Source organism: Phaseolus vulgaris, chromosome 11 (assembly GCF_051622355.1).
Source record: "Phaseolus vulgaris cultivar YP4 chromosome 11, ASM5162235v1, whole genome shotgun sequence".
NCBI lineage: Eukaryota > Viridiplantae > Streptophyta > Magnoliopsida > Fabales > Fabaceae > Phaseolus > Phaseolus vulgaris.
Window position 1 is genome coordinate 42789048 of NC_143508.1, and position 17521 is coordinate 42806568.

Genomic DNA, 17521 nt, shown 5'->3' on the forward strand with positions numbered 1-17521 from the left:
TTTTAAAATAATGATAGAAGTGAACTTTTTTTGATGGCTCGCTTCCTCATTTGAGTCAATGTAGGCATAAGTGATAAATCCATAATTCAAAAAGTCAATACAATCCAATATCTTGCCATTTGGGTAAATTCTCATTACGATTTCTGATGTATAAAATTCTGTAATTTAATGCATGAAAAATATTTTTTTATTACTAATTATAATACCTAAAGACGATTTAGGTAAATTTGTAACACAAACTCTTACATGTTCGTTTCTAACACGAACTCTTAAATGTTCGTTTATAGCACGATCTTTGAAAAAATTGTTGACTTTTTGTCAGTTGCTTTATGAACAGAACATGGATCAGTTTCCATCAAATCGTGGATGGATGTATGATAGGTGTTATAGAGCAATAGGTGCTTTGAAAGAGTCTTTTATATTGGGAGTTGAAGAGTTTATAACCAAAGCTTGCCAACAAGAATGTTATCTGAATGATGGGGGAATACGATGTCCATGTACTAAGTGTGATTGTACAAGAATTTTGGAGGAAAAACTTGTGAAGGTTCATCTCTACAAACATGGTTTCAAATCTAATTATTGGATTTGGAGTGATCATGGTGAAGACATGGTAGAAGGTGACTTGGATAATAACGATAATTGCATGCCTTTGGGAATAAGTGGAGGTGCACACCTTCAATCACAAGATGACCAAGTTAGGCTGATGGAAGACATGGTGTATGATGCTCTTAGGCAACAAGAGTCATTCCGAGTACCAAATGTAGATAACATGGAAGAGCCTCCGAACGAAGAAACTCAAAGATTTTATGACCTTTTGTTGGTTGCAAATGTGCCATTGTATAAAGGGTCATCTGACTCCAAATTATCAATGTGTGTCTGACTATTAGCTTGCAAATCCAATTGGAATATTCCTGACCAATGCTTAGAGTTTATTTCAAAAATGCTTTTAGATGCAACACCTACCAAAATAGGTTTGCCTAAAAGTTATTATGATGCAAAAAGGCTAGTGTCGAAATTGGGATTACAGGCTAAGAGGATTGATTGTTGTGTGGATGGTTGCATGCTCTTCTATGATAACGAATACGGTAAAAATGATGGAGCGTTGCTTCAATGCAAATTTTGTCACAAGTCAAGGTATCATCACCAGAACACCGGAGCAAGTAACAAAAAACCAGTTCCTGTAAAGGCAATGTTCTATTTGCCAATAATTCCAAGGTTGCAAAGAATGTATGCTTCAACACAGACTGCGGGACAAATGACATGGCACTATGATAACAAAAGCAGTAATGGTGTTTTGCGTCATCCATGTGATGGCGAGGCTTGGAAGCACTTTGATACAATATATCCCGATTTTTCTGTGGAGGCACGCAATGTGCGATTAGGTTTATGCTCTGATGGTTTTAATCCATATGTGCAAGCATCAAATGCACCCTATTCATGTTGGCCAATAATTGTGACCCCGTATAATCTTCCTCCCAAAATGTGCATGTCTAAACCTTATATGTTTTTGAGTTGTCTCATACCAGGCCCATTCAATCCAAAGGCTGGTATTGATGTATTTTTGGAGCCCTTGATAGACGACTTGAAGAAATTGTGGAGTGGTGTCCCAACATACGATATTTCAAGGAAAGAGAACTTCATGATGAGCAGTGTTAATGTGGACGATTAATGATTTTCCTGTATACGGTATGTTGTCCGGTTGGGGAACTCATAGTAAATTAGCATGCCCACATTGCATGGAGCATTCAAAGGCATTTAGATTACATCATGGGGGGAAAAATTCTTGGTTTGACTCGCATCGTAGATTTTTACCGAATGATCATGCATTTAGGAGGAACAAGAATGCGTTCAAGAAGGGGGAAGTTGACATGGATCCTCCACCACCTAAGTTCACACCTACACAAGTTTGGAATAGAGTAAAGGCTTATCCTAAAGTAACTGAAAGTGGTGTGCAAAGAATACATGATGGTTATGGGGAGTGGCATAACTGGACAAAAAGAAGTATCTTTTGGGATCTTCCATACTGAAAAGACAATATATTAAGACATAATCTTGATGTTATGCATATTGAAAAAAACTTCTTCGATAACATTTTTAACACTTTCATGAATGTGACTGGGAAGAAAAAGGACAATGACAAAGCACGAATGGACTTAAGTTTGTATTGTAGGCGAAGAGACTTGGAACTGAAGTCACATCCTAATGGAAAGATGTTGAAGCCAAAAGCAAATTACACACTTGCAACAGAGGAAATTAAACATGTGTGTCAATGGTTAAAAGATCTTAGGATTCCTGATGGATATTCTTCAAATTTGACTAGATGTGCTGATGTGAATAAGGGAAGGGTGCTTGGGATGAAAAGCCATGATCATGTATTCATGGAATGCCTACTTCCCATAACATTTAGTTCGTTACCAACTCATGTTCTATATCCCATTATTGAGGTAAGTCATTTTTTCAAAGATTTGTGTTCTACAACACTAAAGCAGGATGATCTTACTAGGATGGAACAAAACATTCCAATAAATCTTTGTAAGTTGGAAAGGATATTTCCCCCGACATTTTTTTATTGTATGTAACATCTCCCTGTCCATCTAGCATATGAAGCCAAACTTGGTGGACCTGTCCATTATTGGTGGATGTACCCATTTTAAAGGTAATAATAAGAGTAATTAGTCTTTATTTAATGTGAAATATAACTATCAATCATAAAATATTTCTTTGATTATAGATTCATGGATATGTTAAACGATCAGTGAAGAATAAGGCTAGGGTAGAAGGATCTATTTGTGCATCTTATTTGCATCATGAGACAACTCACTTTTGTTCACATTATTTCAACAACTTCATGTTAAAACCACAACATTGTAGAAATGAAGTGGACATTGAAAGTGAAAGGCTTCCATCAATCTTATCTGTATTTGACCAACCTGGACGTCATTCTGGGAGGAAGATCACTCGTTGGTTAACTGATGAAGAATTGAGCTTAGCTCATGTTCATATTTTGATCAACTGTAATGAAGTTAAACCATACCTCGAGTAAGCCTCATGCAAGATATTCTTTTAAAACACTGTTATTGATTCATTAAGTTATCGCTAACCAAATGCATTGACACTTATATATTCACAGCTCATACATTGTAATGAAATTTCTAAATCACATGCCTCGGCTCGTATACATACATATTTTCCTTTGTGGTTTAGGACCCAAGTATGTATCAACAAATTCTATAATTTACTCTCTTTTTTACTTCTTTAACCATTTCATAAAAAATTAATGACATTGATATATTTATAGGTTCATAAAGACCCTTTAAATGTGAAGAACCAACACTTAAGAGATTTATCACTTGGTCCTTTAAGGTGTGTAAAAGAGTGGCACACCTTCTTTGTGAATGGGTACAAATTCCACACTCATGCATGGAACGAGGGAAAGAAAACAATAAATAGTGGGGTATATGTAAAGGGTCTTACAAAAGGAGGTGAGGATGATTTCTACGGTGTGATTCAACACATATATGAGGTGGAGTACAATTCTTCGACCTCAGATAAAAAAGTTGTATTATTTTACTGTAATTGGTTTGATCCATCAACAAGAGGTACACGAGTGGACTCCAAATATGGTATTGTGGATATTCGAATGGATAAAAGATATGTGCCATTTGATTCATTTATCATTGTACATAATGTTCGACAAGTTTATTATGTACCATATGCAGCATCACACAAAGACAAACGTGGTTGGTGTGTTGCAATCAAAACGAAGCCCAGAGGTCGTATAGATTCTGATGATGTAGAAGTTGAAGTGCCATATCAAGTTGATGAAATGTCACATGTTAATGAAGTGATTAAAGTTGAAAGGGTTTCAGGATTACAAGATAAAAAAATTATGTGATAAAATTATTATCACGATTTAACAACCAAAATCCATCATCCAGTACCAGATGCTACCCAATCTACCCCACCAGTACAAGATGCTATTGCATCAATACCATCTCCACATGTTGGTTCTAATGCATCAACCCCACCGGATATTACACCATCCCCATATACAAATCTTGGAGGGACGCACTCAGCTTTTGCAGCGAATAACTTAGAGGACGAGGTCCTCTCAGATGGTGATCAACCTGTGATTCAGCCTATTGGGGGAGGGTAAGAATATAACAAAATTCAATTTATATAATTTATTATTATTGTCTTATAATTTTGACTAACTTTGTTTTGGTATTTAGGTTTTATCCATCAAAAATTGCATCAAAGGCCATCACTGCCACCATCAAGCAACAATTTGGTGAGCCATGACCAACATGGGGGGCAATCCCAAAGGGTGAACGGGATATATTTTTTCAACGTTTTAAGGTACTTGTTTTTTATTCCCTTTAAATATTTTATATTTTACAATTTGGATTGATGATTCTTGTTGTTTTGGAGAGGAAGGAAAAAGTTAAGAAAAATTCCATACAAAAGCTTCTCACACCCTTTCACAAATGTTTAAAGATGCTCGCCAAGAAGGTAAACGACCAGAATGGATTGACAATAATGTTTGGAACAGCCTCCAAGAACACTGGAACATGGCTGTGTATCGATCCAAATGTGATACAGCTAAAAATAATCGTTTGTGTGAAAAAGGTGGATGTCTGCACACTGGAGGATCTATTAGTGTTCATGAACACGCTATTCGTTTGGTATGATTTCCATATAATTTTTTTATATTAATCTATGATTAATTATTATCTTCTTAATTTATGAAATGTTTTCTTTATAGAAAGAGGAGTTTGGCCGCTCGGTCCATGTTGATGAAGTGTTTCAACAAACACATATACGGAAGAGCACTGGAGATTTTGTTGATGATAGATCAAGGCGGACTCATGTTAGTTTTTTTAAACTTTTTTTAAACTTTTTTTTTCATATACATTAATTGGTATGATAACAAATATTTTTCATTTTAATAGGAAGATTTTGAAAGTAGATTGTCTCAAGCATTATTTAAGTCACAATCTACCTCACTATCTACTCCATTAGATCCGGCTGAGGAGAAAAAAATTGAGAAGCCGTTGTTGGTTAAAAACTGTAGGTGGAAGGTACAAGGGATGAGTATATGGGATTGGACGTGTTGATCGTCAGGATGACTGTGTTGGTCGCTACCTACAAGAAACACAACCATCTTCTAGTAATTGTTGAACTTAGGCAGCATGTTGAACGCATGGATGTAAGGTTTCAAAACTTTCAAATTTTCATGATGCAATATCTACCACCTGAGGCAGCAGCTGCAGCACAACAGTTTTTTCAGCAGCCAAATACCCCGCCACCAACCCAACCGAATTAGCAGTCAAATGAAGTTCAACATCATAATACTCATGATGAACAACAAAATTCACCCGGTGAAGATTATAATAATTATTAGCTTCTCTAGAACTTTATTTTAATGAAATACATTTTAGATATTTAGATATTTGAAAATAGTAAGTATTGTATGTATGGATAACTTTGAATGTGATGAATATTTGTCTTCTGAAAACTGGAATGTACTGGAATGTTGATGGATATATGCAGGTATAGAATATGGGGTGCTTCCAAATACAAAAAATATAGGTTGCTTCCAAATACAAAAAATGGTACTGCTGTACAATGTTACATACGGATAAATCCGTATGTAAGTCTGCTTGTTAATTACTTATGGATTTTACATACGAATTTATCTGTATGTAATTACATACAGATTTTACATACGGATTTATCCGTATGTAATTACATACGGATTTTACATACGAATTTATCCGTATGTAATGACACACGGATTTTACATATGGATTTATCCGTATGTAATGACATACGGATTTTATATATGGATTTATCCGTATGTAATTACATACGGATTTTACATATGGATTTATCCGTATGTAATTACATATGGATCCAAAATCCGTATGTAACTGTGTTTTATATACGGATTTTGTGTGTTACATACGAATTTTGGCTGTATGTAATTAGAGTTTTTCTTGTAGTGAATCTTTCATCACAAATTCAACACCATTATCGATACAAATTGATTTGATTTTTTTTTGAAAATGGTTTTCAACGTAATAAATAAAACTCACAACATTAGCTCTAACTTCAAACTTATTTTGCATAGAAAAAACCAAAGTAAAGCGGGAAAATCATCAACTATAGTGAGAAAATATCTATGATCGGGCATAGAGATAACAGAACAAGTACCTCATATATCCATATGAATTAAATCAAATATGTGAGCATAATGAGTAGTACTAAAAGGAAAAGAAAATTTCTTTTGTTTAGCTTGATGACAAGCATCACAAAATTAGGACTTTTCAACAAATATATCGGGATAATGGGTTTGTAGAATCTTTAGTCTTTCATCAGAAGGATGTCCTAACCTTTGGTGTCAAAGACCAACCGTTTTAGTTATACAAATCAAGAAAGGAGAAACATGTTGTGTAATGGATCTATCTAAACAGTATAAGCCACTAATCAAATCAGCTAAACCAATCATGTCTCTGGTCTTGTTGTCCTATATGATACACTTGTTAGAGTAGAAAATTAAATCACATTGAAGGCAAAAAGTAAGTTTGGATACAGAGATAAGATTGAAAGAAAAGGCTGGAACATGTAAAACATTTGTAAAACTAATTTTGTAATTGAGATTAATAGTTCCAAAGTAATTTGTTGTAACATAGTGGCCATTAGGTAATTTTCTGAGAATAGGATTGATGCGATGATAAGTGGAAAAATCAGATAAAGTAAAACATACATGATCTGTTGCTCCAAAGTCCAAAATGCAAGTATATTTATTTAGTAAATGATTTTCCAAGGTATGTGTGTTACTTGCAGAAGTAGAGTCCCGATCTTGTTAGTTTGTATCAACAGCAAAAGAACCAACTTGATTCACTTGAAGTTGTCCAACTGATATGATTCCAATAGCAAGATATAGATGATTCTTTGACATTTTATGGAATCAACTTGAGTTGGAGAATGAAGAGGCACTTTTATAGAAATGGATCAATGTTTTAAGTTTCAAGAACTCACCAAAACTTGCGCCAAACACCAAAGCTCACATGGAAGTTCCATTTCTTGTCAATTGAACCGATTAAAAGATGCAAGAATGCAAATGAACCGATTAAATTGCTTGACAATTGAAATGCACCGAACAAAGTAAGCTAGAATGAAGATGAACCGTTTAAACTCAGCAAGGAAGAAGATGAACCTAAGACATGTTTAGGAGTTCATATGTTCACGGAAATGGAAGGAATAGATGGAGAAGAAAGAAGACTTATGTGGTTGTAGTTCTTGGTTGATGAACACGCCACTTGAAGTGTGATTGCTCCAAGATAAGTGTGAATTGCCGCCACTTGAGAGAACCAAGGCACTCAAGATGAGACTAGGAAGAGGAGAAGACAAGTTCTCACTACACTCAATCACCAATTTGGGAGAGTTTTGTTACTACGAATTCCAATTCTGAAATTAGAAGGACCCAAGCCCTCCTTTTATAGGAGCAAGGGCCGGTCATGAGCTTAACAAAGCTTGTACTACAAGCTACCCAAGAGTCTCCAAAGCTAACGCCTATAGTGACTTATGAAGAGTCACCTTCTAGAAAATTATAAACTAAAGCCTAAAGATGCTTTACAAAAGAGGTATCTAATGTTTCCCTCTAAGCACCTTTCTAAAAACTATGTATTAAAGATTCTACTTTTTATACAAAAGACACTATAAAAAGAGAAAACAATCTACCACTACTTCCTAATTCCTTAAACTTGCCCCTTGTAAGCCTTTGAGGTAAGCTAGTGTCTCCCTGAGCTTCTTCAACTTCGGCCTCTAACTCCTCTTGTCCTTGATCTTCGGCCTCTATTTCTTCTTGATCTTGATCTCCATCACCAACAGAAGCATTTTCTTGCTTGAGAAGATTAGTTAAGATTTGATATTGCTGATGACTAAAATGAGCATTTCCATTTTCATTGTTATTAGAACCATGCTCCTCTTGAGCGACAATATTGTTGACAGAAAAGTCCTACCATTTTTGGAATTTATGACCGGGTGGGTAACCATGCTTTTATAGCATGTATCAATAGTGTGGTCATTTCTATTACAATGTGTGCAAACCTTTCTGTTACTGTTATGACTAACCCTTTTCCATGTTGATTGGAAAACCATGTTTCTTAAAGCACATATTATCATTATGACCACTTTTTCCACAAAAAGAACAAACAACGGAAGATTGCACATTACTCTTATTTACCATGGGATGAACATTTTTTATATTGGCAACTAAAACATTACTACTCAATTGACATTCTTATTGGGCTATTAAAGAAAAAAAATTGGTATAGGTGGGAGAGGTTCCATCAAAAGGACATGAGATTTAACATTGCTGTATTGATCGTTTAGAATTGCATGTCTTGATCTTCCCTTTTCTGTTGTGAAACAATAGAGGAGATATTGCAAGTACAATTTTTACAAATGCAAATAGGTTCAGGTATGAAATTTTCTAACTCATCCCAAATGATCCTTAATTTTGTGAAATAATCAATGATAGAGAGCTCACCTTGATTTAGCGAGGATGCCTCCATTTGGAGGTCAGAAATGCGTGAAAGGTCACCTTGAGAATATCTTGTTTTGAGATCATTCCAAATTTGTACATTTTTGTCCATCCAAGCAATGCTTTGACGAATAGGGACAAAAACAAAATGGACCAGCCACAAGACCACCATGTTATTGCACTGATTCCACGCTAAGAAGGTGGAATCTGTCTTTGCTGGTTGTGTAGCGGTTCCATCTACGAACTCGAGTTTATTCTTGGCGCTTAACGCCGTGAGCATCGACCGACTCCACGAATGATAATTGCCAGAGTCCAACACCGGCGAGACAAGAGGAGTAGTTGGATTCTCGTTTGGATGAAGACACATAAAATTTGGGGTTGATTCCTCTTCTGCCTTCTTCATGCCGAAAGTAAAAACTATTCAGAAAAAAGAAGAAGGAGTAAAAAAGAAAAAAAAAAAGACAAATAAGCGGTAGAAGAACAAAAAGAAAAGGAAAAAAAAAAAAGCCAACGAAATAGAATCAAGAAGAGATCAGAGAAGAAGTGTAGGAGAGCTCTTTAAAGGAAGAGTTGTGATACCATCATAAAAGTAATCACTTGCAATAAGGAAGAGTGTGCCAAACCAAGAACCCTAATATTAAGTGTTCAAAAACAAAGCATCGTGAATACAGAGAAGTTAAGAAAGATGGGAAGAACGAGAGAGAAAAGAGATGAGTAAAAAGAATTTCATTAATCATAAAATGAAAGCACAATACTTAAACGGTACAAAGAAAAAAAAATATAAATATATAGACAAAAATATATAAACAATAGGAAAAACTCCAAGACCAAAAAAGGTAAAATAAAAAAAAAACACTAACAGTAATATAGTAAAAAAATTATATTTTAACAGGAGCACGTATTTTTTTATCACATCCAAAACATGTAAGAATATTATGTGGCACCTCACAATTATTTATCTTATTAATTGATCAATTACCATAATTATCCTATTATATTATTGGTAATTACTTGATGGATGTAATTACTATTACCATAAATAATTAGGGTTTCCCCTTGGGTGTATTATAAATAGAGATTACCAGACAACTAAAGAGACACTCTCATATTCTAACATCACAAGGCCGAAACTCATTCCCTAAAGGGATTTTCGAGCCTCTCATCTCTTTGTCTCTCTACTCACATAATTCCATTCTAAGCGATACACCCTAAAGGGGAACCCGATCAAGATCATGTCTTCGTCCCTCAGCCATACGATCACGGGTCTACCAGGGAATCCGATCAAGATCATGTCTTCGTCCCTCAGCCATACAATCACGGGTTTACCAGGTATTATCTAATCATTATTCTCGTTTCATTATATGATTGAGGAATCCTAATTCAACATGTGGTATCAGAGCACTTATGTTGCTTAATCGATTCTTCTTTCGTTTTCCCTAAATTTGGAAGAAACGAGGATTTTGATTCGACCAATTGATTTTCGATGTTTTTATTTTGGTATATTATTGAACCACTTATTTTCGAAAATCCACCTTGATATCATAAAATAAATTTTAATTTTTTCGAGATCCATAATTATTTTTGAAGATTTTGAAAATTAAAATTTAATATGAATGTTATGTGTTCTTCATAATTTTTGTGAGTATTCCCTTATTTGGAATGGAATTAATTTTGATTATATGTTCATCATCATTATTTGTTGTTCGTATGAATTTTCGAAAATTAGGAATAAAGAATTTTTGGAAATTAATTATTCCCTTAATTAGGAAATTTCGAAAACAATATTTTTCCTTAATTCAAATTTTCGAAATACAATTGATTCCCTTAATTAGGAATGGATTTGATTTGATTGTGTTTTCCTAAAAAATAAATAAATAAAAATTGATATCTTAGTCTCCAAGTTTTTCCTTATTTAGGATAGTATATTCTTGCCTTATTAATTTTCGGGTATTATTATTATTATTACTATTTTCGAAAATAGCAGTCATGTCAAACTTGGAAACATATCAATCTAATTAAAATTTTGAAGACCAAATCTAAAATCAAATCCTTAATATTCCGCTACTCACCTTATCGAGTTTATGCGTAACATATTTACGCGTTTCCTTTTATTTATCGAATTAAATATGGTAAATCTCATGATACTGTAATTATGTTTAAAAAAAATATACTTATTTTGTTAAACTCTTAAAATATATATATATATATATATATATATATATATATATATAAAATTTTTGCTTAAACTTAATAACAGGAGTCTCCCTTCTGTCCAACGATGATGGGTTATGTCTTGTTATTTGAGTCTAATTATGCACCTTCACTTACTTGTGAGTACACTTAATTATTAAATATTCACATGACATTTGTCTAAAAACACAATTACTTCTATTCTGTCCAACGATGTTTGTTGCACTTGTGTTTTGCAAACTTAATATGTGCATAAGCTTAAATGTTCACTTCTGTCCAAAGATGATGTGTCACATTCTTATTGCACATAATTGGTAATTAACCAAAGTGAAAGTTGATTGTTTAAGTAGAACCTAATCTAGTCTATTATTTTGATGTTATAATAGATTTTATCACAGCTTCATTATCATAATGGTTCTTACTTATGCCTGCTTTAGATCTAAGTTTCCCTATGTCACTCTAACTTTTTCCTTAGCCTAAGTATCTTAATTCGTTGTCTAACTAGCCCCTAATATGGGAATTGAGACCTTGACTGGTGAAAATCAGTGAAAGTTTCCTAGTCCACTTCATTATGACTTCTCTTCCTTTTGCGTTTGAAGCCTTCAAAGTCAACTATAATACTCATAAGGACAAATGGTCCATGAGTGAGTTGATTGCTATGACTGTTCAAGAAGAAGAGCGCCTGAAGCTGGAGAAACCAGATGTTGCTTACATCGTGGCTACTAAGTCGAAGAAGCGGAAGGGCAAATTCCATAAAAAGGAATCTAATAAGTTCCCTAAAACTGATGCAAGTGCACCCTCCAACACTAACAAATCCACTAGCAAGTCCTACTGCAAGTTCTGCCGCAAGGTAGGACATAAGCAGTCTAAGTGCTCAAGCTTTAAGGAGTGACTAGCTAAGAAAGGTAATCATCTGAATATGATAATTGAGTCCTTTAATTTAAATGTTCCAACTAATACTTGGTGGTTTGACTCTGGTTCTATGGTTCATGTGACCAATTCAATCTAGGGATTCCTTACAATCCGGAAGCTGGAAAGAAACCAAAGAACACTTAAGATGGGGAATGGACAAGAACTATTTGTCGAAGCTGTGGGAACCTTAGAATTACTTATGAAAACTAGAAAATGTATTAAACTTTATGATACCTTATATATTCCTGAAATTACTCGGAATCTTGTATCAGGACCAAAGTTAGACATTGATGGTTTTTATGTTTCCCATGATCATGACAAACTTACTATTTCTTTAAATTTTCAATTGTTTGGTACTGGTTTTCTGGATAACGGTCTCTATAAGTTAGAACTAGATGATAACTTCTCCAAATCTTTGTTATCATATAATATTAATGAGAACTTAACAAAGACCAAGAGAAAACGAGACTTAGAAACTTCATCCATGTTGTGGCATCAACGTTTAGGCCACATTTCACAAGATCGCTTATCTCGACTTGTGAAGGATGAAGTCTTACCATCTCTCGATTTCACTGATTTTGGAACATGTGTCAAATGCCTCAAAGGCAAAATGACATCCACGACTAAGAAAGGTGCCACTAGGAGTTCAAAATTATTAGAACTTATTCATACTGACATTAGTGGCCCTTACAGCATCGTTGGAATAACAGGACATAATTCATTTATCACTTTTATAGATGATTATTCTCGTTACATGTACTTGTATCTCATTAAGGAAAAATATGAATCACTTACAACTTTTAAACATTATAAAAATGAAGTTGAAAAACAACTTGATCTTCAAATAAAAGTTGTGCGATCAGATAGAGGAGGTGAATACTATGGTAGACATACTGATTTGGGACAAGCCCCTGGTCCATTTTATGAATTTTGTAAAAGCCAGGGGATTGTGAACCAATACACCATGCCCGGTACTCCTCAACAAAACGGTGTTGCTGAAAGGAGAAACAAGACCCTAATGAACATGGTGCGTAGTATGTTAGCCAACTCCAATTTGCCCTTATTCCTCTGGATCGAGGCATTAAAAGCAGCAGTTCATATACTCAATAGAGTTCCTTCCAAATCTGTCCCTAAAACTCCTTATGAACTTTGGACTGGAAGGAAACCGAGTCTTAGATATATGAAAGTATGGGGCTGCCTTGCTGAAGCTAAAGTTTATAACCCTTTCTTAAAGAAGCTTGACATGAAAACAGTAACTTGTCACTTCATCGGGTATCCCGATCACTTAAAGGGTTATAGATTTTATTGTCCTTCCCACGTCACCCGCATTGTAGAAACCAAGCATGCTCATTTCCTAGAGGATTTCAAGATCAGTGGGAGCAGTGACAATCCTTACCTGGATTTACTATAAGTACAAGAGGCGGGGGGAGAGATCTACATCGACTACTAATTTGCCTCTGATCACTCCTCTTGTACCCACCCCGCGCGTCACTGCACCACCTACTCCACACTCTGAACCTGATGTTACTCTGAATCCATCCGAGAATGAAGGCACCCTGAACGACAAACATCAGTACAATGCAGAACCCGTTAATCAGCTCAGGAGGTCATCTAGAACTAAAACTGCTACTAATTTTGATGATTATGTAACCTACCTGACTAAAGCAGAAATGGATGTCGGAAGGTATACTAATCCTACCTCTTACAATGAAGCCATTACTAGTGATCAATCTTCTGAATGGAATAATGCCATGCTCGATGAGCTTGACTCCATGAAGAAAAAACAATGTTTGGGATCTAGTAGAATTACCCGACGGAGTAAAACCCGTAGGATCTAAATGGGTGTTCAAAACCAAGCTAGATCATAATGGAAACATTGAACGCTTCAAAACAAGATTGATTGCAAAAAGGTTCACTCAGAAAGAGGGAATTGATTATCAAGAGACCTTTTCACCTGTCTCTCGAAAAGATTCCTTAAGGATCATAATGGCCCTCGTAGCTCACTTTGATCTAGAGCTACATCAGATGGACGTCAAGACCGCTTTCCTTAAGGACGACTTGTATGAAGACGTGTACATGCAACAACCAGAAGGTTTTAAACCTGAAGGTCAAGAACACCTAGTCTGCAAGTTGAAGAAATCCATTTACGGGCTGAAGCAAGCCTCACGGCAGTGATACATAAAGTTTGATGAAGTCATGAAGAAACAAGGTTTTCTTAAAGAATCAAGTGGATCAATGCACCTACCTCAAGATGAGTGGGAGCAACTTTACTATATTTGTCCTTTACGTAGATGACATTCTATTGACAAGTAATAGTATAGACATGTTGCATGAGTCAAAGCGCATACTTTCGCATAACTTTGACATGAAGGATCTCGGAGAGGCCGCTTATGTTATTGACATCGAAATATACCGAGATAGAGCTAAGGGGATTTTGGGATTATCCCAAAGGGCCTACCTTGACCGTGTCCTCACTCGTTATAACATGCAACATTGCTCTCCTTCTGTGGCTCCAGTAATTAAGGGATCTCCTTCTGTGGCTCCAGTAATTAAGGGAGATGTTTTCGGTTCTTTTCAATGTCTGAAAACAGAGGCTGAAAAAGAGCAAATGGCGATGATACCTTATGCATTTGTAGTTGGAAGCATTATGTATGCTCAAGTCTGTACTCGTCCGGATATCGCGTACATTGCTGGAATGCTAGGCCGGTATCAATCTAATCCTGGTCTAGATCACTGGAAAGCAGCTAAGAAAGTACTTCGATATCTACAAGGCACAAAAGACTATAAGTTGACCTATAGGAGAAGTGACAGTTTAGAAGTGGTGGGTTATTCTGACTCTGATTTTGCAAAATGCAAAGATGACAAGAAATCCACTTCTGGGTATATCTTTATGTTAGCAGGCGGGCCTATCTCATGGAAGAGTCATAAGCAGCAATTAACAACAACCTCAACAATGATGGCAGAATATGTTGCAGTGTACAATGCAACTTGTCATGGAATGTTGTTGCGAAATCTTATCGCTGGACTCAAAGTCATTAACTCCATTTCCAGGCCATTGAAGCTTTATTGTGATAACTCAGCTGCCGTTAGTTTTTCGAACAATAACAGTTCGAGTGGCGCTGGATTATATCTTGATACAAAGTACTTGTTCGTACGTGAGCGAGTTGAGGAAAATAAGCTTTGTGTTGAGTATATTAGTACTAAAAATATGCTTGTGGATCCGATGACTAAAGGTCTCCCACCTAAAGTATTCGAAGAACATGTTTCGAAGATGGAATTATCTAAAGACCTTATTTAGCATATTTGTACCTACTTATGTTTAATAAAATTTCCTCATTTACCTTGATTTGTGTGTCCTTAAATATGTTTATGCATGCCTAAATATACATAGACATTAACTGTACAAATCAAAGTCTAAAGGGCTTACTTATCAATTATAAATCAAAGTTTTAAATTTGTATTGTAGTATGATTAATGGGGGTCTTGAGTTGAATATTGATTCAAAGACTGTATTTCTCTGCTACAATTACAGTTTAGGACTAAAATGAGTATTAAAATCTGGCCAGACTTATCTAATGCTCATAATAAATAATCCTTTGGCCAAGTGGGAGAATGTAAGAATATTATGTGGCACCTCACGATTATTTATCTTATTAATTGATCAATTACCATAATTATCCTATTATATTATTGGTAATTACTTGATGGACGTAATTACTATTACCATAAATAATTAGGGTTTCCCCTTGGGTGTATTATAAATAGAGATTACCAGACAACTAAAGAGACACTCTCATATTCTAACATCACACGGCCGAAACTCATTCCCTAAAGGGATTTTCGAGCCTCTCATCTCTTTGTCTCTCTAATCACATAATTCCATTCTAAGCAATACGCCCTAAAGGGGAACCCGATCAAGATCATGTCTTCGTCCCTCAGCCATACAATCACGGACCAGGTATTATCTAATCATTATTCTCGTTTCATTATATGATTGAGGAATCCTAATCCAACAAAACATAGTAAAACTCTCTGTGTTGTTTGGTTACAAAAGTTTTCTAAAAATTCTGCTGCATATCTATGTTTTCTTTTACGTATGGGGAGCCATTTTTTTTTTCTTTATGACTATTCAGGTACGAGAGATCTGCCAATTTTTTGAAAAACAAGGTTTGAGTGAATGTGAATACATTGTATGCATGTGGGACCCGTGGCTGGTTATATGCCCAAATTGATCCATTTCCATTCAATACTTGCTTTATTTGGTAAATGTTGCATACAATAGAATGATTCATGTAGCAAAGAAAAAAATGGGTTTCATGTTTTCTTTTATTATTCTTTCCCTATCACATGTGTGTCCCACGGTTTTACTTATAATTTGATGCGTGAAGGGTCGTGATATGTTGATACATACACAGTAAAAATATGTACTTGACAAATAAATATATTAATATTTTAATTATATTCGATTTATCTTTTAATATAAAATATTATTATATTATTATAATTCTTGGATGTCAATAAAATCTTTTCCAATCCATTTGGGTGTTGATATATTAATACTTTAAGAATGAAAACACACACTTCACATTATAATAAATTAATATTTTATTTTTTTTATTTTATTTAATTTAAAATATTATATTATTATTATAAACAGTATTTTTTCATTGTTTATGGGGTTAACAAAACTTTTTTCTTTGAAAAATTGGAGGAGAGTCATTAACATGAGAGAGAGCAAAACAAATGGGGCTCACTATTTATTCTTTCATGTATCCATTGTTTCTGGGTACCTCAAGTTAATATTCCAACTCCCAGCAGTTTTACTATCCACACCTCGCTTATTATATTTGCACCAAGTTTTTAAATGCCTGGGCCCATTCGGCTCGAACAGCATTTTTGTTTTTATAAACACTCCTTTTTCATATACACACTGCGTTCTTTAAAGGCCTCGGCTTATTCGGCTCGCACTAGCAAACATTTTCAAATAGTTTTAACCTTTAGAATAATGTAAACTCTAATTTTTCGTTATGAACAGAAATACGTAGGACCAATGTTTATCATTGTCGGGTCCCAAATAAAAAATCAAGAAATATTTTTCTTTTAAGCAACATTTTTCTTTTATTACACTTATTTCACGTATTTAGTTAAGGATATCATCTTTAGACAAGTGTGGTAGGGGTGCTAATTTCATATACGTAACCAACTCCTAGACCCCAAATCTAGTTCGCAGACCATCTTTTTCAAATCAATATTTTACACCTCTCTAGTTACACAAGTATTCTTACACCTCTCCAGGTCACCAAGTATTCTACAGCTCTCCAGGTAACACGAGTATTTGACACCTCCCCAAATAAACAAGTATTCTTACACCTCTTCAGGTACACTAATTTCAATCTCTCTCTGAGATCAAAACCTCTCAAATATATGAGAAAAAATCTTTATAAAGAGAATAATGAAAGCTCACAGGGTATCCTTCATTGAGTGAATGATTTACAAAAGTTAAGTAGATAACTCAATCTCAAAACGATTCAATAACAAATACAAACTGTATAAGCCCTACTTTCTCACACAATTGTATATCACTTGATAATGGAATTTATGTACACTTTGTTTGCTTATTATTGTTTTCTTCATCTTCAAGGTCTTTATATATCCTTCATAAATATGACCGTTGAATCTTCGTGTATCTTCTATCCTCACATAGCCGTTAGACACTTAATATTTGCTATGATTGATTCTTCCGCATCTTGAACGTGAGAGAGAATTTAAATATTTTCTTTTTAGTCCTCAGATACGAACATTGTAGCTTTAATCATATTAATTCAATCACCTAATGAAATTTTCCACGTTGTTCTTCATCAATGCAGT

The 17521-nt window shown here is 34.8% G+C and overlaps 2 pseudogenes; both read left to right on the top strand.

The window, feature by feature from the left end:
• The first annotated feature begins 340 nt into the window (after positions 1-340).
• Positions 341-3895, top strand: LOC150023273 (uncharacterized; annotated as a pseudogene).
• A 45-nt stretch (positions 3896-3940) lies between these two features.
• Positions 3941-5181, top strand: LOC150023274 (uncharacterized; annotated as a pseudogene).
• Positions 5182-17521: the final 12340 nt, after the last annotated feature.